At 41.5% G+C, this 20,760-nt stretch overlaps 1 long non-coding RNA gene across 1 annotated transcript; it reads right to left on the bottom strand.

Annotated features, from left to right (window-relative positions):
* Positions 1-4,162: 4,162 nt before the first annotated feature.
* LOC146500958 (uncharacterized) lies at positions 4,163-20,530 on the bottom strand. The gene is made up of 2 exons (XR_014869802.1): positions 11,775-20,530; positions 4,163-11,731 (listed from the first exon to the last, which is right to left on the bottom strand). It is a non-coding gene; the product is annotated as an uncharacterized LOC146500958 (long non-coding RNA).
* Positions 20,531-20,760: the final 230 nt, after the last annotated feature.

Genomic DNA, 20,760 nt, shown 5'->3' on the forward strand with positions numbered 1-20,760 from the left:
AACAAATAGCTAAAACTAGGCTAGCTAAGGGATTTAGTCACATCTTCGGGATAAAAGGGAACTAGCTAAAATTTTACCATAAAAATTTAATAATTCAGTTTTAATTCAGATACTTGTGTTAAACACTTTCACCAACTTGTGTAGTATGTGATATTTGATAGCTTATTTTTCGCTCATATAAAATGTGATGTGTTGCTCACACATCATGTGAAAAATAAAGTTTTGAATCAGGTGACTAAAGACTAAAACACCACATGATTCAGGAGCAGGTAGAACCTCTTTTAGCAGTAATGACTTGCAGTAGTGGTTTTCTGTATGAGTCACTCACATAACAGTGGAGGAATTTTGCCCACATTTCTTTAAAATGTTCCTTAGGTTGTTTGACGGTTGCAAGAACTTGTCTATGCAAAGCTCCCTAAAGGTCCCCCTGCAGCATTTTAGTCATGGGGAGCACTGGAATCTGCCCATGAGAAACTCAGAGGATAATGGGAAAGCTGGTTAACTCATCTTCTGGTGGCGGGGTAACGTCAGCTGTGCTTCATGAAGGATAAACTCGCTGTTTTACATCAGAATAGTCACAATGTTACACACCAAGTCCCATTAACCTGAAATGTTCCACCCAGCACTAAAACCTTCCAAGATCCATCTTTTTGAGCACCCATCAAGTGGGCGAGAGGCTCTGGTTTGCCCGGGACGGGTCGCATCCAATTAAAACATCATCAGTGAACCAGTTAACCACCATTTGAACAGAGAGAGACGTAATGCCTTGCAGTAGTGGTTTTCTGTATGAGTCTCTCACATAACAGTGGAGAAATTTTGTCCCGCTCTTCTTTAAAACGTTCCTTAAGTTCTTTGAAGGAATTTGTCTATGCAAAGTTTCCTAAAGGTCCCCCTGCAGCGTTTCAGTAATGTGGCCGTTTCAACACATTGATTATTTTCTATTTCAGTCATTCTGTTGTAGATTTGCTGCTGTGCTTGGCATCGCACAACATCACACTGGAACGTCCACTCCGGGGAAGATTGTAGCACTGTGATAACACATATGAATGCTCCAAACTGGCAAACTGTCAGAACTTCTGCTTTTATAGATAATCAGTGAGTGTATTTGACTGATTGACCTGAAAACTACTTACTTATCCTCTGGAAGCAGAAACAGCCAACTTTCTTCCAGTGAAGAACTGTTTTTCACACGACTCTATTTGTTATGTGTTCATTGCATTTAATTTTAACTGCTGTAGTAAAATAATCTCTGAGCTCTGGGACACATAAAGACCATCTTATGTTGAGTAATGGATTTGGTCATGCGGTTAGCTAAATTAAAACTGGTAAAGCAATTCATGTAGTCGCACCTGGCAGTGAGTACAAGCATGGAAAAATGTGATTTGAGACATAAAGCATTTGACTTGAATAAAACATATTATGACAACACTGAATTTTATGTAATTATTGGTGCTGGTTTGCAGTTTCAAATCCAATCAGATGAGCACATAATAATAAGCATGTGTGAATAAAAAAGGCTGCGAGTCACTGTGAAATACGACCAGGGAAACATTGGGAACGGTCAATTCCACAGATTTTATTATGTAAACAGAGACTTAAAGTGTCAGCTTTCTGGAAAAGTTCATTTTGGTTTGAATCCCTGCGAAGTCGAGCTCGGGACTGAACCCCAGCGCTGATGTTTTTCTCATTGTGCAGCACTCAGAGGTTATTTTGCTGTTTTTCCAGAAGCTGTTTGATCGCCAGCGTGGTGAGGTCAGGAGCTGGCGAAGCTGTTTTAATTCCCATGGTTAGATCATTGGATCACAGCAGTGACTCTGTGGGTCGCTGCTTTCCCCAAACACCCCGAGCTGTGTGCACATCACTGCAAGGGGAAACAGTCAAAACGGCCTCTGGAAATCAGAAGAAACTGAAAGTCCAGCAGCAGGAGGAGAAGGGGGTGGGTGACGGCGGATCTCCAGAGGCCATTTGCTGTGGCCTTTGCCTCTCTGGGTCACAGGTTCAAGGCCCAGGTGAGGCTAAAAGAAGCAAAAAGCCACAAGACGGACACATCCGACATCCAGAGTACCATCAGCAGACGGCTCAGATTTGTTTGGAAGTCGTTCTGTTTATGGTACAAACTGAGACACATCCCCAAACAACAATCGGGCTCTTGGCTTCCTGTCACATTGTTGTGTCTCATTTTAAACCGCTCGGCCAAACTCATCTGACTGCAGAGGCATGTTCTGAGCTTTGACACATCGACAAATGGCTTTAATACATTGATATGTGCCTCATCTGAACTGCATTAGCCCTTTATTCACTATGAAACAAGATTACCACCAGATCTAACACTTGTTTACATCCTTTCACACACACGTTTGCATATTGTTATTTATCTTTAAATTAGGATCACATAAAAACAGCACCTTTCAACAGGTAACAAAAGTATGAAGCTACTTTAATCACTCATCGATCACTCATGTAGTAGAGGTGGGCAGATCAATACTTTTTTCCCCCATCTCTAAGTTCAGTATGAAAATCTCTGAAATTTTTTTACATTTTTTTAATGAAACAGTATACCTCAAACCATGAGAAACATCTGAACCTTTTTTTGTTTGACTGTCACGCATTTTATTTCCAGTCTATTAAACATTTAAACAATAGAAGTTGACCCAAAGTGTTTACGAGACAGGCACATCAAAACACACTGATCTCCCCTATACAAGCTGCCTTCATAGGTTAAAAGTAGGGGTGGGTTTCGATAATGGATTTTCCGATTAAAATCGATTTTAGCTTGAATAAAGCGATATCAATTCATTAAATCCTGAATCGATTTTTAAATATAAATGTATTTTGCCAGAAATGCCAGAATCTCACGTTAAACCACTTAAAACTATTTCAGCAACCACCAAACAGCTAAAACAGTAAGTGAGAGCAGGTAAACTTCCACACAAGTGAGCTGTCGGCTTTCTCACCCGATGGCACGGACACGGACACGCCGTCGGGGCTGAAAGCCGAACCTCACAGATTCTGAAGCCTCAGGTTTTGTCTCTCTCCAACCAAAATTGACTGAACCAGCAGCAAAAGAAGATCAAAACTACGCTTCACGTTTGATGAACTTCATCATGAATTCCCTCTTACTTGTGCTGTTTTGCTGCAACCACGATAAAATCACACTTCCTGCACAGCTCTCTCTTTCTCTCAGTGTACTTCAATAACAGTTTCCCATCTCAAATCTCTGTTTTCTGCATTATTCAATGGCTTATTACCCCCCAGTCTACCATTGTTTACATCGCTGTCGGCCGCTATTTTTTTTAATGACTTAGTCTAATTTCTGCTCTTCAATATTGAAGAAATTTAAACCTTTTAAAATTACGCATAATTCTAAAACGCTGTGTCTCTAATCAAACCTCTGCAACTTTGCTCTGCTTCACTTCAGCAGCATCAGGTAATGTTTATATGTTGATTCATGGTTTTCTTCTGTTTTTGTTCTACTGCAGAATATTTTTAAGGTTACTTTGACACAAAGGCATCTGCTGTGATGCTTACACCTCTGATGAAGTCTCACAAGTATCAGCACTGATAAATGATCAGAATTACAATATTTCTGACTGTCTGTGTTAAAACTGAATTGAATCAATTCGAATCGTGGATCGATTTGATTCTAGAAATCAATGACGATACCCAGCCCTAGTTAAAAGTATCGGTAATACCTAAATTTGCAGTATTGCACAGCCTATTGTGGAGTCTTTGCATAGCATCAGGCTCTATGATGACTTCTCCACATCAGTTTCTAACATCTTTGGTAAATGAGGGATTTCAGTTTGCTGCTTTGATCAGCTGAGTGTAAAAATACAGATGTGAACCTTTTAAAATTAAACCTGCAGCAGGGTGAAGTCTGCATGATGTGAATGGCTCTGACTACTTCCTGAATCTGTGTATTTACACAGTGTGTGCTCTGCTGATTTGCTGTTTTTAGTGACGGATAAAGCTGCTGCTGATATTAGTGCAGCGCTTCCTGCATGTGTTTCATAATTAATGTGATTTAATGTGAAGACAGTGTCTCAGTGGTGGCCTTCACCGGGTAAACAGCCCCAGGATATGATGACAACACTTTCTCTCAAAAATCAATTCAGAGGCTTTTTTTTCTTCTTCTTTTTTTAATTGTCAGGAAAACTGAAAAATCTCCTCTCAGAGGTCACAAAACAACTTTTTAAATTTTTGTTATTCTAGTTACCTAACTGAGATTTAAAGCCAACCTCAAAGTGTTTCAGCACCTTTATGATTTTTCGCTATCAACCAATCAACTCATAAAAAAATCAGCTTCCAGCTCTATTTTGGATCTTGTTTACTTATTGTCCGATTATGTTTACGTGGATGGGAACCTGAGGAGACTCCTCTCTCTGCTCGAGTCTCTCGGTCGCTCTCCGTCTCTGTCAGAGGAAGATTATTGTGGTCCAAAATAGTCCTTTTGTTGCCCCAGGAGGAAGTGATGTGGTGGTGGAAGTGGAGGGGGGTGCTGAGAAAGGAGTGAGGTCATGAGAAGGAGAAGTGACCTTGGAGGCCATCGCACACTCAGGTTCCCACACACAGAAACACACAATCCAGGTCACATCAGAGAGAGAATAAAACTTTTTTATTCTTCGAATGAAACAGGAAATTCGGCGAAGGAAACTTTAGATTCAAGACTTTTAATGCAGACGGTTCAAACAGCGACATTAGTAAATTAAGAATGACTCTTTGCTTTTGTAAAACATCATCTGACTGGTTGCATTGTGTCTAATGTAGGCACCCACAATCTTAAACACTATTATTTTACTATGTGTATATCGTTGTGTATTCAGCGTGTTTTGAGCTACAGCGCACTGATTGCAAGATTTCCTTCCTTCATACCAACTCTTTGGGGTCATTTGTGTTATATTTAGCGCTAATGATTATGCCTTGAAATGTGGAATACAATCCTTTGCCATCAGACTCTGGTCTTTGGCATCAGTGAGTAAAAGCTCATCTCATTTCAGCGAGTTCAGCGTGCCACGTTACTCTGAAAGTCGAATAATCACAAAACTTCCCCCAGAAGTGCTGCCGGATCCCCTCAGGTGTGAGCTGAGAGTGTATCTGTCTCCTGCACGGACAGCCCTGTCACCACTCCCTCTCATTGACGCCGCCTCCCTTGTCACATCACCGGCTTTGTAGAGCCGCCACCTGCTGTGATGTCACCATCTGCGGCTCATTTACCTGTCAGGATGCTCCCTCGCAGAGATAAACGGATACCGGCGCATTCATTACAGACGGGGAGCAGCTCGACTTAAAATGACTTTACTGCTTCTTATGGGTGGAACAACAAAAGAACTGGAAAGATGACAACCTCAATCTCACACACACACACAGGCACACACACACCTTGTAATTAGTGACATAGAGGTGATGATGAGGGGAGGAAGGATTCACATGGAGATGGTCTGACAGCTTCATCAGTTCCACCACAGTGAGGACAGATGGCTCGACAACCACCACACACACACGCACACGCTGGGCTTGGCGAGGCTGACAGCACACACACACCCCTTTCGGAGGAAACTGTTCATTCTGCCCACAAGAAGCTCAGAGGATGATGGGAAAGCTGGTTAACTCATCTTCTGGTGGCGGGGGAAACGTCAGCTGCGCTTCATGAAGGATAAACTTGCTGTTTTATATCAGATTAGTTACAATGTTACACACCAAGTCCCATTAACCTGCCATGTTCCACCCGGCACTGTGTCATGCACTAAAACCTTGCATGATCCATCTTTTTGACCGCTCATCGAGTGGACGAGAGACTCTGGTTTGCCTTATTTTTATTGGAAATGAAAAAAGACACCCGAAACATGCTGTAACATTTTATTTTTTACTGTGTTAACTCCTTATTGCGTAAAGTAAAAATATCTGCCTGGTACCTAAATGGAGGTAAAAAGAAGAGCTGTCATTGGCCACCTGGTGATATGAGCCTTGAAAGTTTCCCAGAATGCACTTTTTTAGGTTTTCTCCAGCACATTATCAGTAAACATTGAGTCTACTAAATCTTGCCTCTGCTCAAAATCACAGACATTAAACTGCTGCAGTAAACTAAGATATATTCCTGATACTGATGCTCAGAGCTGGTTGGAGGAAGAAAAAGAAAAGTCATGTGGAACAAAAGCCAGATTGTGTCTACATGGTTATAAATAATTCCTTGTCTTTGCGATCATGATTGAACTGTTTCCAACGGTCCTTATCGCAGTGAGAATTTAATCTCACCAGAACCGTGATCTTGGCCCGCAGAGGAGAGCGCGCCGGTAATCGCTGCTTCTCCTGAGCGTGCAGAGCGACGTGGGCCGGGCGGCCTCAGCCTTTTCCTGACTCTGCCGTGTGGACATCAGGAAATAAATCACCATCAAAGGCCGCTCGGCACAATCAGCCCCAGATGGTCTGTGAGCCTCTCAGCTGTTTGAGAAATGTTGAAGTAATTAACAATTAGCAGTTCAAAGAGAGGCCGATGGGCCGAAGCAGACCAACCAGAACGAGTGTGCTCGGAGAGGGTGACGGGGTGAGCTGGTGTGTGTTTTCACACCCTCTGAATGATGAGCGTCGGTCCACTCTGCGGATTTTATTAGGACAACGAAGAAAAAGACACATTAGTGTAACAAACATCAGGGCATGTTAAACTTTAAACTTTATGTGCCTGTTACACTGAGGCACTTTAAAGCCACCTCACATCTGCTGTGTTTGTTTGTTTTTTTACTTTTTAATGAGCCATTTTTAATCCTTTATTGTGTTTCACGGAGTTTATTCAGCTGTTATTATATAGAGACGTTATGTTCAGCTGCAATATGTGCATTTTATTGCTTTTTATTGACATTTTTAGTATTCTTTACTTTGTTTTAATAAAGGGGCTGGTGCTTATGTTCTAGTTATAGAGGGCTCATGCTTCTCAGCACCCCCTTCCCCGGGAAGGTTGATGTCAAGTTCCAGGAGAGTCCCTCTATTCGTCGAACCTCAGGTCCTACAGGACTGATGGAAACAAGAAGAAAATAAAATATAAATAAATAAAAATGATGAACTATTGACAACCTCTCATCAACAAAAAAAACCAAGATGATGTTCCAAGGAGAGGAGCTCCAATCAGAACTAATTGAGTTGTGTAGAAAGGCTGGACAAGTTTGGAAATTATCCAATCAGAAGTAATTAAATGGTATGAGGAAGCGGTGCAAGTAGCTCCTCTCCTCCCTCGAGAAAGACAAGAGTAGACATGTGGATTTAATTTAATGTCAAGAAAAATAAGGCGCTTTGTAAACAGATACAGATTTCACCGCTACCTGTCAGTGAAAGAGGCCACACCCCTAATAATCCAGACCCCACCCTTCGTTACTGCACAGTTATTGTGAATGAAGGAAGTTAGTCGTAGAGACCAGAAGAGGCTGTAACCATGTTTATTTCTTGGACATTTTAACATCGGGGCCTGACTCACTGCTGGAGCCTCTGGTAGGCTGCAGGTTTTGGTGCTTTGGTTCATTGTTTTAGCTCCACAGGTTGGTGTTTGTTTAATTTTATTCATGCTTGCAGAGGTTAAGCTTCATCCCTCCCCGTGCATGCCTAAAGCTCCTAAATGAGACGATCTGCACGCCACAGCGACCCTTACAGTTCCCATCCTGTTCTTGCAGACGTTCACGTAAACAATTGGAGACATTTGACTTTTAATTTGATATCTTAGAAACTCCTATTGTTTCTGCTTTAATCCCATTTCCCCCTTTTAACTTATTACTGGCAATTTCCCTTTCCTCCTCCCCCTCCTCCCGATGCTGATGACTTAATTGTTTTCTCGCTGCCCAACACGAACTGCCCCTGGGAACCCGCCACGTCCTCCGTTACATCCTGAGGCCACGGGATCCGGTGACACAGCGTGTGCGAGTGTGTGAAAGTCAGCCAGTAAATGTGTGTTTTCATGTGCGGCGGTACAAATGTGTGTACGCGCCTTTCCCAACATGAGCGGCAGGCGTGTTTAAGCCCACTCTGCAGCGAGACGTGTGGGAAGCCAGCTGAGAGGGCTTCCTCGCCGTTTTCCCAACACCAGTGATTACCAGTCGCGGAAATGCTAATGGCTGTTTTGATAGCCACAGGCCGAGGCTTAAGCATTTGTTTTACTACGTAATCCATGTCTGGCCCACGCTGCCCCCACGCCTGTTGATTTTAAATTATGAGGGGATATTGCTGCTGATCATGTTCACTCTTCAAATTTCACAGTTGCAGCTCACTTCCAGTTCAATCCAGGCAGTGAGCCAGAATCCCATCCTCAATATTTAAGTATGCCAGAAAGATGTTTCTACACCCCCCCCTGTGGCCTTTTATCTTTATGGGAATATTTGACCCCTTTACCAACCAATCTCTTTGTGCTCTAGAAATAACCTCAAACATAAAAAACGATTGTGTGGCTAGATATTCCAGTGTGACCCTTAACTGTGAGTTTGTCCTTGAATCTGAGAACCTGGCATATATACAGAGATAGAGTGGAACATTGTGCCTTTAGATAAACAGCAAGGTGATGAGATAATTATCTGGTATACTGGAGGTGTGATATATAACAATCTCTATGAGCCATTAAAGAACAGTGTCCACTTTGCATCTTGTCATGGTCCTGAGTCTGTTGACTCAGAGCTTTTGTTTTGACTAAGAGTGTCTTATGTTTCGGTTCTTGTTAGGATTTGCTAGTTCTTAGGTTTTGGTTTCTGTGTCTCTGTGCCTGCCCTGGTCCCATGTCTCCTGTCTAAGTCCTGTCCTATGTTCTCTCTGTACTGTGTCAGAATCGGGTCTCTGAGTTTGTACATTCAGTTGGTGTGCTTCCTGTTTTACTTTGAAGGGTCGTGTCTTATGTCAATCTATTCTGTTGCTTCCCTCGTCTTGTCCAGCCCAATTATTCCCAGCTGTGTTTCCCTTCTGCCTCCCATTTCCTGATAACCCTGCTGTGTATTTTAGTCCTCTGTCATCCCCTGCTTGTTGCCGCGTCGTGCCCTCACCGTGCTGTCGTTTCCGCCGTCTTCCTGGTTTAAAGTATAATTAGTAGTGCTGTCAAACGTTAATCTCGTTAAAATGATGTTAACGCCATAACCACATTAGCATGGCAAATCTCTGTTAGTGAGTTAGCGCGGATCACCCCGTGCGTGGGGCTGGATGGCGTCAACTCGTTAGCTTGGTTAGCTCGTTAATGCGTTAGCGCCATGCAGCCCCACGCACGGGGCGATCCGTCATTTTAATGAGATTAACGCTGACAGTGTCACGTTCCTGGGTCTGTTGACCCAGCGTTTTGAGTTTTAGTTTATTTGGATGATATGTTTGAGTTCTTTAGGGTAGCTAAGTTGTTTATTAGTTTCCCTTTGTGTTTTCTACCGCTGTATTTAAGTTTCCCTCTCCCTTTGCCCTTTATGTGTTTCATGCTGCGTGTCTTATGTTGTCAAGTTTATAATGTCTTGTCTGCGTCACGTTTCCTATTATATTTTGAAGGTCTGAGTCCTATGTCAGTGTAGTCAGCTTTGCTTCCTTTGTCTTGTTATGTCAGACTAGTGTCAGCTGTTTCCCCATGTGTTTCCACTTCCCCTAATCACCCTTGTGTGTATTTAGTCTGTGTGTTTCTGTTCATTCCTTGTCAGGTCATCTGTTGTTCACGCCAAGGTTTCCATGTCATATTTCCAATGTTCATGTCTAGGTTTTTCTTGTTGTTTCTTTAGTTCTCTCAGTTTAGGTTGTAGTTAGTTTACTTCAGTTTGCCTTGCCCTTTGTTTGTACCTTTTTACCAGCCTTATTAAACGGCTCGCTTTTTGTTAATACTCAAGCTTTGGTCCAAGTTCCTTCGTGTCTGCATTTTGGGTCCACTCTTTACAATTAATACAGTCTGCCACCGCCAGACTGTGACAGACAGCACTAATTATTAGTGAAACTCTTCATCTATTGCCTCTTAGTTCTCTGTATCCAAGTTTATCCAAAGCAAGGTGAAAAAGTTACTGGAGTTTTGAAAAACTTTAACTTGTTCGTAATGGAGAGGCTAAGTATGCCAGTATGCTACATAGATGGTGAAGCTGTGGAAGGAAACAATCTGAGGATGAGATGTAGTTCCTCACAAGGTACTCCTGCTCTGGATTACAGCTGGTCAAAGCAAAGCGGAAACCAGATGTTGCCTCTAAGTGCCTTTGTTGACACTACAGCTGGTGACTTGTATTTACGCAAGATCACAGAGAGTGATACTGAATCTACAGGTGCGTGGTCGTAAGCCTTGTTTGTACGGAAGAGGTTATACTCTGATCTCCCTTACATCTTCCATCACCACAGACTATGAACAATGGATCTGGAACTACAGCAGCAATTGAAACTGTATGATTGTGATGATCATCCCTGTCCTCAAGTCATTATCTGCTACTGTAGAAAAAAGAATGACGAAGTATTTGGCAATTAAATACTGACGGAAGAACTCCTCCTCATAAATGGCAATCAATTAAGAGTCATAACCTCGGGCCTGGATCTTTGGAAAGCACCCAGGATCTTACGGGAGTGTATGAAAACATGAATGGAGAGTTTATGTGTCAGTTCACGTTCATCAAGGCGAATGATTTTCCAAAAAAGATGGATGACTCAGTCACAGTGAATGGCCAAGACATCCAACTTCCACAACCTTGAGGACAAGCAAATTGTTCATGCTGCTTTTGAGGAAGAAATATGTTTCTTTTTCTACCCTTTTTTCACTTTTTGGGTGACCAGCACATCCAGCTCCCACATCCTCTGCAGCTGCTGACTGAAACATACCTGAGAGCACCTGATATATGTTGGAGGCGATACTGTTTCAGAGCACTTTATGAGAACTTAAGCGAGCTCGTCTGCTTTTGCCATTGATAATAAATGATCCCCGTTATGGTCAGGACTTTAAATGGAAACACGCCAGGGTCATGCACTGCTTCACATCCTGAGCACACTCACATACGCTGGGACTCGTTCTCTTCAGTGTAATTTGTGTCCTTTTTTAAATTGTTTTTGTGCCTTTGTTGTTGTTATTTTAAATATTTGGTAATATTTTCTGCCTCTCTGTCATTATTTTGAGTTTCTTTAACAATTTAAAAGTCTTTTGATTCATTTTGTGTTTCTTTTGGGCTCTTGGGTGTATTTTTATGTATTTGTTTTATGTCTTTGCTTTATGTCTCTCTGACATCATTTTTGATCTCTTGGGTATTGTTATTTTCTCTTTGGTGAGATTATATTGACTCATTGGTGTATTTTATGTCTCTTTTGATTTATTTTGACTCTTCAGTGTGATTTTTGGTGCCAGTTTGTGCCTCTGAAGTGAGCCACGCTAAGTTCAGGACTTTAAATGGAAAACATGCCAGCTTCACACCCCGAGCATGCTCACATACGCCGGGGCACTTTTTTGAGTCTTTGGCTACGTCCACACGTACCCGGGTATTTTTGAAAACGCAGATTTTTCTATGCGTTTGCACCTTTCGTCCACACGTAAACGGCGTTTTCGGTCACTGAAAACGGAGATTTTTAAAAACTCCGGCCAGGGTGGATTTTTTCCAATAAAAATAAGGCAAACCAGAGTCGTTTTTGCATTTACGTGTGGACGAGAAAAACGGAGAAAACGCAGCGTCAAAGGTGTGCGCCTTTTTTGACGTAACACTGTGCGCCACGTTATTGTTTCGGTGAAATGAATTTCTACAATACTGTTACTGTTAATTGTGCTCTCTGCAGTGTTTAAATGCTTACGTATACACACACAGCTACTGTCCCTCCACACATACAACTCGGTTCTGCTTCTATGCCCCAGCTTTGTTTACTATTTCCCACCGAGGCTTCTAGACTTCTGATTGGCCAACATTTCTGCACGGTTAGGAATATAGTGCCACCTGTTGCTTTGGCATGTTCCTAGCAGCGTTTTCCTTCATTTCTGCCTTTACGTGTGGATGGAATTATTTTTTAAAACAAAAACGGAAAATCTCCGTGTACGTGTGGACGTAGCCTTTGTTGTATTTTTATTATCTCTTTGGTTACGCTTTCTCTCTCTCTGGCACCATTTTTTATCTCTTGGGTATTGTTTTTGTGTCAGTCCAGTGTTATTTTAAGTTTCTTTGTTACCATTTTATATCTTTTGCTTATGCTTTGAGTCTCTCTGGCATCGTTCTGCGTTTCTTGGGTATATATATATATATCTTTTTTTTTTTTTTTATCTCTGTGGAGATATTGTTTTGACTCTTTGGTGTATTTTGTGTCTCTTTGGCACCAATTTGTTTCTCTCTGTTTACATTTTACGTCTTCTTTTGATTCATTTTGTGTCTTTGGTGCAGTTTTGTGCCTCCTAAGTGAGCTCATCTGTTTATTCCGTCGGTTATAAATGAGCCACGTTATGTTCAGGACTTTAAGTAGAACACATGCTTGCTTCATGGACTGTTTCACACTCTCAGCGTGCTGATATAAATTCCTTTTTTTAGGGGCCAAAAGTCAAGTTCAGCGACAAAAAGCTAAATGTGGGGACTTTCTGTGAAGAAAGCATCCTGTCTGTTTTTTAATTAGACTTCCAGACTGGTTACTGTTTGACCAGCAGCCAGTGTTTGGAAGGCTGCACAGCCCACCGTTACAAAGATGCTTGTTTTGGACCATCATATTGTTTGCATTATTTGGTATTATTTGAACAGCGTGGTAGTGTGAATGCTGCAGTGCCATTGCGGTAGTTCTGGTAGTTGCCAGCAGCAACATACAATGTAGGCTTAATTGCAAAAATGAGAGCAGCGTGTGAATGCTAATACACCAGCCTCTTTGAATCCACTGCCAGGCCCACCATCAAATTTGGTCTCATTTTGATCTTCGTTGGCCTGGTTTGTGTGTGTGAGTGTGTGCGCTGTCCATAACTAGGCTTAACCCTTTCTGGACTCCAAGAGTCGATCTGGTCTTTTACCTTTCAAAGGGCTAAAAAATGTTGGCTGTATGTTTGTACTTGCTGGTCCAGCTGTTGCGGTTAACAGCCAATAATGAAGCACCTTGAACCTGCATTCCTTCTAATGACCAGTAGGGGGCCTTCAATTGCAAACAAGTCTGATCTTACACATCTGTGACCTTAGATTACATTTTCCTGAGGAGATTATGGTTTCAATCTGCAGTTTCAGCTCTAATTGAGCAACATGATACTTACTTTGGATACAGGTGATAAAACACACCTGTATCAACACACACTACGGCTCCTCCAACTCTGGTTTTAGGGAAGCCTATAAGTTGTGGTGGCATCTTTCCAAAATAAAAGACTTCACAACAGCTTTTCCACCTTAAATCCCAAGCCATTCCCAGAATCTATTAGATAACACAGCATAATCTCTGTCCCTCCTTTGACTGTTTAAGTGCTGCTTTTAAGAACTAAATCTTCTGATGTTTTTTCTGTGTTTCTGTAGGTGGAAACTGTGCAAGCTGCTTCAGCTCTATATGTTAAAACAAAAACAGTTAGATAAGCCAGATCCAGGTTTGACCTTTTCCAGATCACATTTCTTAAATATTTTGTCTGTACGAAGCCTTGACTGTAGAAACCTAATTAAATCCACTCTTAGTGGACAAAATGCTAAATTAACAGTGCAAACAAACTTGTTGATTAAGTCAACAGTTTATAAGCTGCAGCTTGCTCACACTGCATTCTTACAACGCTGCGTCACCTGATTAGAAGTCAGATTAAGCAGAGATTTCCTGGACTTTATGCAAGTGAATCGGCTCTATTTATTACACCGTAAGGGAGTGATTCGGTCGTTACAAGCAGGCCTTCAGATGGCTTTCTAATGGGCTGTAGCTGGGGTATCGGTAATGATATGTCAGTCTGCCTGCTGAAAGGTCACAGTGCTAACACGACTCTGTGATGAGTGACAAAATGGAGTTAATGTGGCATTCGGGGTACACGGCTCGAGCTAAGTAAACATACGACGGAGCACATGTGAGTGTGGAGGGAGATGACGTGGGGCAGGGAAAGGGAGTGAACCAAAGCTGGGAGATTAAAAGAAAACAACTTTCAGCTGAGCTCCACAATTAGTTACTGTAGATCAGTGTGGAGGACTTTTTAGGTCATGATGGTTAAGTAAGCATCCACAAACTGCTCTGATTTTAACAAAAAAATTAACCACTTTCTCAGACTTTTTGTTGTGTCCTTGATTACATCTGTGAATCTTCTCCAAGGTCTTTCTCTTTTCCTCCTGCCTGGCAGCTCCATCTTCAACATCCTTTCTTCAACATATCCACTATCCCTCGTCTGCACACATCCAAACCATCCCGGTCTTAACAATTAATCTTTGTCTCCATTTTCTGTCCACCCTGGTCACTCCCATCAAAGGACTTAGCTCTGCCACCTTTAGCTAATTATTTTTTGCCTAAACCTAACCTCATTGGTTTATTTAAAAGAAATGCAAATGAAGAATAAGATGCCATTGTCACCCTCATGCAAGGTTCTGTTGGTCTTTATCACTGTTTCGATGAGACATCAGTGCGAGTTCAGAGACACTCAAATTACAGACAGGGAGAATGTGTAGCAGCTGGAAAAGATGAAACTTTCTGGAGAAAATGACCGAAGTCCTTTACTTCCTGTTTCAACTCCCAACATGTCAGGTTAGAGGGTCTAACAAAGGGAGGTTTTTCCTGAATGGCAATTCAGACGCATGCCACAAACACCACTATTGAGTCTTTGCAGACATGTGCAGACTAACCGTGTGACTCAATTTATTCGCCATTTTGGACTTTGAAAAAACACGTCTTTAAAGCTCTTTGTGATTGCTGCGAGGATGGACAACGAGGATGCGATGCCAAACATCTGTTTCCCTAGCAAACCTCGAGCTGTGTCCACCATGATGTAAGGTTGGAAACCTACATAAACAGGAACAGTTGATGCCCAACACAACTAAGGCAGCGACCTTAAACCAGGCTCTAACGTAGATTCTGCTTGTAAAAGTGAAAAATATTCTATTTGGTAGATCAGAGGTTGTGACAGTTTCAGGTGAGGTCGTGTTGACCTGTCAGGCTGCTGGAGACATCCCATGATGCACTGCTCCTCCATTCCATAAGTCACTACTGCATGTCACTGTCTTTCCTGTCCTTGTTTTTTGCCCTATTATCCTGGTGAACTTTTCCGTTGAAAAGAGAGTTCTTCCTCCCCACTGTCACCAATCATTGCTCACATGGGATCATCAGATTGCTGGGTTTTCCTCTCATATAAAGAGCCTTGAGGCAACTGTTGTGTGAATTGTTGCTATATAAATAAAATTACAGTCAGCATCAGTTTCGTGAAGCAGACTTTCCACTGAGCAGCTGACCGTTATCATTACGTCAGTGTAACGGATCTGCTCACACACTCCCCGTTAGCTCACTGATTGTTTTTCATTAACATTTAAAAACAGTTTCTGTCACACTGTCCTGTTGAAAAAGTAAGAAGGGGGAGGTCGCAGGCTGTTCTACTAACTGAGCATGTGCTGCTTTTAATGTGTTTCTGTGTGGTAGAGTTTAACAACCACCCTCCTCCTCCTCCTCCACTTGAGCCTGACCACCTTTCAGGTGCAAATAGCGGCCGAGGCACGCGTCAAATTTACAGCCCGGCTTTACAGCGTATGGCTGTCTGGACACTCTTTCTCCTTTCTCCTGTGGCTGCAGCTCTTTGGGTGGCTCGGGGAAACATCTGGAGGGGACAATGAATCCCGGGGTCGCTCAGCGGCGCTCTTTCAGCGACACATGCTGGCGACAGACGCAAATCAAACGCGCCCACACACATAATACCGCTCGGGCTCTCTATCAAATTGCCGTCTGACATTTTTATGGTCAAGTCACACACAACAACACAGATTCAACTTGTGGAATCATCACACTTCTAATGCGATTAAGAATCTGCCAAAATACAGGGTGGGACGGTGACATCAACACTTATTTCTGCATGCATAGACAGTATGTCAGGGGGAGGTCGTCTTTGAGATGTTTTAACCATTTGAAAGTTGAGTGGTTTAAGAGAAAGTGATGCTAGCAACACCGTTCAGAAGTCAAAGCTGTGACGCCACCTCCAGAGGTCCCATATCCATTGGTCAGAGCAATTTTGGTTTCACAACAAGGTCCAAATATTGAAGGTGATCAACATTTCTGTCTCAACCAGATCACTGACATAATTTTATTCCAACAATTCCCAAACTTCAGAACAACGGAGCTAAGTTAGAAATCTGAAAATCTTTTGAGGTCCACCCAAAAACTTTCACCACAGCTCTGATCACACATATGGATGTATTTTTTTTTTTTTTTTGAGTTTTCATTTTGATCCTCCATTTAATGGCTGAACTAGATTTCCCACCAACATTTTTACTTTCAAAAATTAAGTTCCAACTAACATTAAGATATTAAACAAAGTACACAGTATGCTGTCAAAAATGGTGCACATCTTTGACAGTGTTTTTCAGTGGTCCGAAACGCCATTTATCTGCAGATGAAAGGCCAAAACATGTAGGGAAAGCTACGCTTATCAAAATACCCGTGTACATGTAGTCGTAGCCTTCATCATGTCTAAACAACAAACTTAAACATATAAATAGAGCTGATAAAAATCTGCAGAGGGTTGGGGATGATGACTAACCAAAGAATTGCAGCATATTAGAAAGACGAGATCGTCATCCAGAAATATTGACAAGAAACATCTTGATGGGCTGAATGGTTTTCCTGACGTGACTCACGAGCACGTGTTGCATCTATCAAAGTAAAGACAGGACCTATTTAATTCATTTATACTCTTACAAGCGGGCACAACACGGTCATCAGTCATTTTGCTGACACAGTGAGCGTACATGTTGCACCAGGACGATAACCCCACATCAGGTGCTCCATACCATATTGATGGTGGTTCTCCTCCAACACATTAACTCTCATTACTGCTCCACTGAACCGCCTGGCATTTACAATGACAAATTCCTCCTGGCGTGGGCCCACCAGGACCTGATTTACAGACCTCTGCAGCCCCCTGCACATATTGCAGGAGTTTAACACGGTAGATCCAATTTTATACAGGGAAAAAAAAAAAAATCTCAAATGTCACTAATCTGCAAACTGGGGGAATAAAACTGTGCTGTTTCTCCAATCTGTGGAAGGCATTTTCCAATCCAGCAATTAGATTATTAGCCTGGGAATCAGATTTTTCATACGTTTAACGGCTTTTAATGGAACGCTTCTGTAACGTTAACATGTTTTTTATTGCCCCAGCCATGCAGCAAGACATTATGGCCTGACTCACGTTAACATGTAATGAAAGAAAGTTTTTCCTTGTCATGACTCTCTTTGTGTTTCGAGTCCCTCTTCAGCCGCAGAGCGTGGACAAATCGAATTGTCCTCCCAGAGAAAAAAGCTCCAGAAACTACTTCACGTTGATTGATGCTCCTCGAGTTGGTGAAGGAGGAAGAGCTCAATTAGTCTGTGAGAGGGGGGTTGGGTGTAATTGAGTTAAAGGGTCCCCAGGCCTGAACTGAATTAAGAGCAGATTAAAGGTAAAGTGCTGAGTGTGTGAGAGTGTGTTTTATCCTGTTTCTTAAGCATTATAATAATAAAAATATAAATCATATTAAACGTGCTTTGAGTTTTAGTTGTGGTCAACCTTTAGTATCAAATCACACATTTTTTATCTCCCACCCATAAAAAAAGAAAAGAAAAAGAAATTCTGTGTATATGAGCCTCATAGTGAAGATGATGCAGCCTGCTAGGTAAATTTTTTTTTTAATTATATAATTCAAATAATGAAAGTTACTATACTTACAAATAGGGCTGTGCGATATGACCAAAATCTCATATCCTGATGTAAAACATCTATCGTCCGATAACTATATAAATCACAAAAATGTAACATTTTCTGTATATTCTGTGAATCTTGGGTAGCTGAAGTGTTTCCAGCTGGGCGTTGTGTAGCTGGAGTTGAGTGTTTTACCGATGCATGAAAGGATACATTTTTAGACATAGGTTGTAACGGCCGCTGTTTTCTTTGCGGCGTGCTGCAGAGAAAAGCCTGTTCTAACGTTTGAGTCTAAGGTTTATTTTTTAGCACCTATGGCTCTTTTTTGCTTCTCATCGGTAAATACTCTGCATACTATTTCACGTGATTCAGTTTATTTCGAAAAGTCTCAACAGGATCTTGAGCTTTATTGTGAAAGGTTTATGTGGAAAATAAACAAGCGGACACGTGATGGTTTTACCATTGTTGTTGCTAACAACAACGCATAAAAACAGGCGCTTGTCCGTCCATAGTGTGGTTATATTAAATATAAGAGAAAGAGAGAACTTTAAGAAATTAATATAGCCACTACAGTGACCATCAAAACGATGAAAAAATATTGCCATAAACAGTTTATTTTGCGACACCACGAAACAAACGATAGCTTAAAATGAAACGATAGACGTTTTTATATCGTCATCCGATATATATCGTTATATCGAACAGCCCTAATGTATTAGCATGTAGCAAGCAGTTGCTTGGGGAAGAAAAAGGGAAGAATTACTTGTGCTCCGAAAGGCATCAATGGCACAAACATTATCAACTTTGCTAACTAAGCTAGCTAGCTGATAATTTAGCACTCCCGCTCATCCAAAAATGGTCATTTTGTGTCCAAATAACAACATGGCGGCAGGCAGGATTTTACTGTTACTGAATATGATCCGGTATTTCTAACTGCTGTGATGCTGAGATCACACGCTGGCACATTTTGCTAAAATTTGGTAGAAATATGATCGCAGCTACTAGATATTTCCATTCTGTGCAGCTAAAAAGAATTTACAGTTTGCATTTTTAATAAACTTATTACTAACTTCTCCTTCTGTTCGCTATATTGTTGTTTCTCTACCACAGATCTTCAGTTACATTCCAGTGCTACTTAGCTCTGCTGTTAGAAAGGCCTGTGTCTGCTTTGAAGTATGACCCAGCTGCCCCATTCATGCCTTAAGTGCACACCAGGTGCCTCGGACCACAAAAAGCTGGAGAAGAAAAGCTCTTTGCTCCTCAAAAAAGCCCAACGTCACAAATCTCCCAGCTACCCCCCACGTCTGCAGCCGCCATGGAGGTCAAGTGGAGCTTTTTGTGAGCAAACGGTGGATTAAAGTCTAAATAAAAGAGGAGATTTGTAGAGTAACACGCTGTTGTTTTAGTAAAAGTTTATGATAACGTAACTCAGAGAGCCCCTCTCTAGGCAGTGCCTACACTAATAGCTGGGGATAAAACTCACCTCAGCTACATAAACATCTGAGCTGCAAGTTAAAGAAGCAGCAGGTTTCACACACAAAGCAATAAACTGGGGATTTTAATAGTTAATGAATGCCACATACCACCTGCCTTATTCCAGCCTGAAGCCCTAAAAGTTAAACAAAACAACTCCAAAAAACCATTAGAGGCAGCGCTCAGCGAGTCTGAGCTGATTTAAGTGACGTCCACCCAAATATGTTCAAGTCTCGGACATGATCACGGCACATCATGTGCTATCTATTCATTTATTTTTCAGATTTTTTAAGATACTGGACTAATTTTATATTAAAGTAAAATACCTTCATGTGAGTATTAGGGTCATCAAAGCACAGGTGCCGTCGAGTGAAGACGCTGAACAGTTATGATGCTCCATTTTTGAAAACTAACGTTAATGTTTCAGCCTTTTTTTCCTAGAGCGCCCTCTAGTGCAGGCAATATTTGCACAATTGCATTAACAGGAAGTGAAACAACTAGACTGTGCATCTTTTATATACAGTGCATGACGGACACGTGACTATTCTCTGATGTGTAATTTGTAAACCCTTTGTGATACTGAGGGGAATGTCCTTCCTTAGAACATCTTCCTTTGTTCTTCCTGCTGTAAATAAATCTGTGCTCAGATTCTTCTTTGTGTTAATAATCTCGGAGTAAACTCGAGCAAAGCTGCAGGGCAAAGCTGAAGATTTATCCTCTAAATAAAACATTTATTTATCTTTATTTATTTACCTACCTGTACTCAGCGAGATTTGCTCCGAGGCTCTCGTGCTTTAGCATCGGTGCTAAGGAAGACAGACGGGAGTAATTAGCCTCACCTGGAACTAGCTGGAACTTTGTTTCCTCAACATTATTCTCCCTTAGGTCTCGAGCTGTAGGATCTCTGGTAAGCTTTCTTTATCACCTCCTGGTTTTTGTCCTTTTGGGGGTTTTTTCCTGCCTCGTAACAGATTTTTATTTCTCTTACTTACCTTTATGTTAATTTTTATCTCAGGCTCTTTCAGTGCACATCCTCTCTATCAAACTAAACCTTCCTCCTGTCCATGTTTGCACACGTGTTTAATCTAATCTGTTTTTATTTCCTGAAGCTTTTTCAGTGGTTTGTCTGTTTGATCATTATTCATTTTTTAATATATGTTTTTGTTCTGGATCATTTGTCTTTTATTTTTTGTCTTTTTCTTTCCTTTTAGGATGATTCGCCAAAACAAAATGCTGCAGTTTCTTTTTTTTAGTAAGTATATAAAACAGTTATTCTCTCATTAATTCACATTACAGTCGCACAAATGTCTTTGTCTTTTATGATACGTATTTTTGAAAACGCAGATTTTTCTATGCGTTTGCACCTTTCGTCCACACGTAAACGGCGTTTTTGGTCACTGAAAACTGAGATTTTTAAAAACTCTGGCCAGGGTGGATATTTTTGAAAACTCCGTTTTTGCATTTACGTGTGGACCAGAAAACGCAGCGTCAAAGGTGTGCGCATTTTTTGACGTAACACTGTGCGCCACGTTATTGTTTCGGTGAAATGA

The sequence above is a fragment of the Neolamprologus multifasciatus genome, chromosome 16, assembly GCF_963576455.1.
Source record: "Neolamprologus multifasciatus chromosome 16, fNeoMul1.2, whole genome shotgun sequence".
Taxonomy (NCBI): domain Eukaryota; kingdom Metazoa; phylum Chordata; class Actinopteri; order Cichliformes; family Cichlidae; genus Neolamprologus; species Neolamprologus multifasciatus.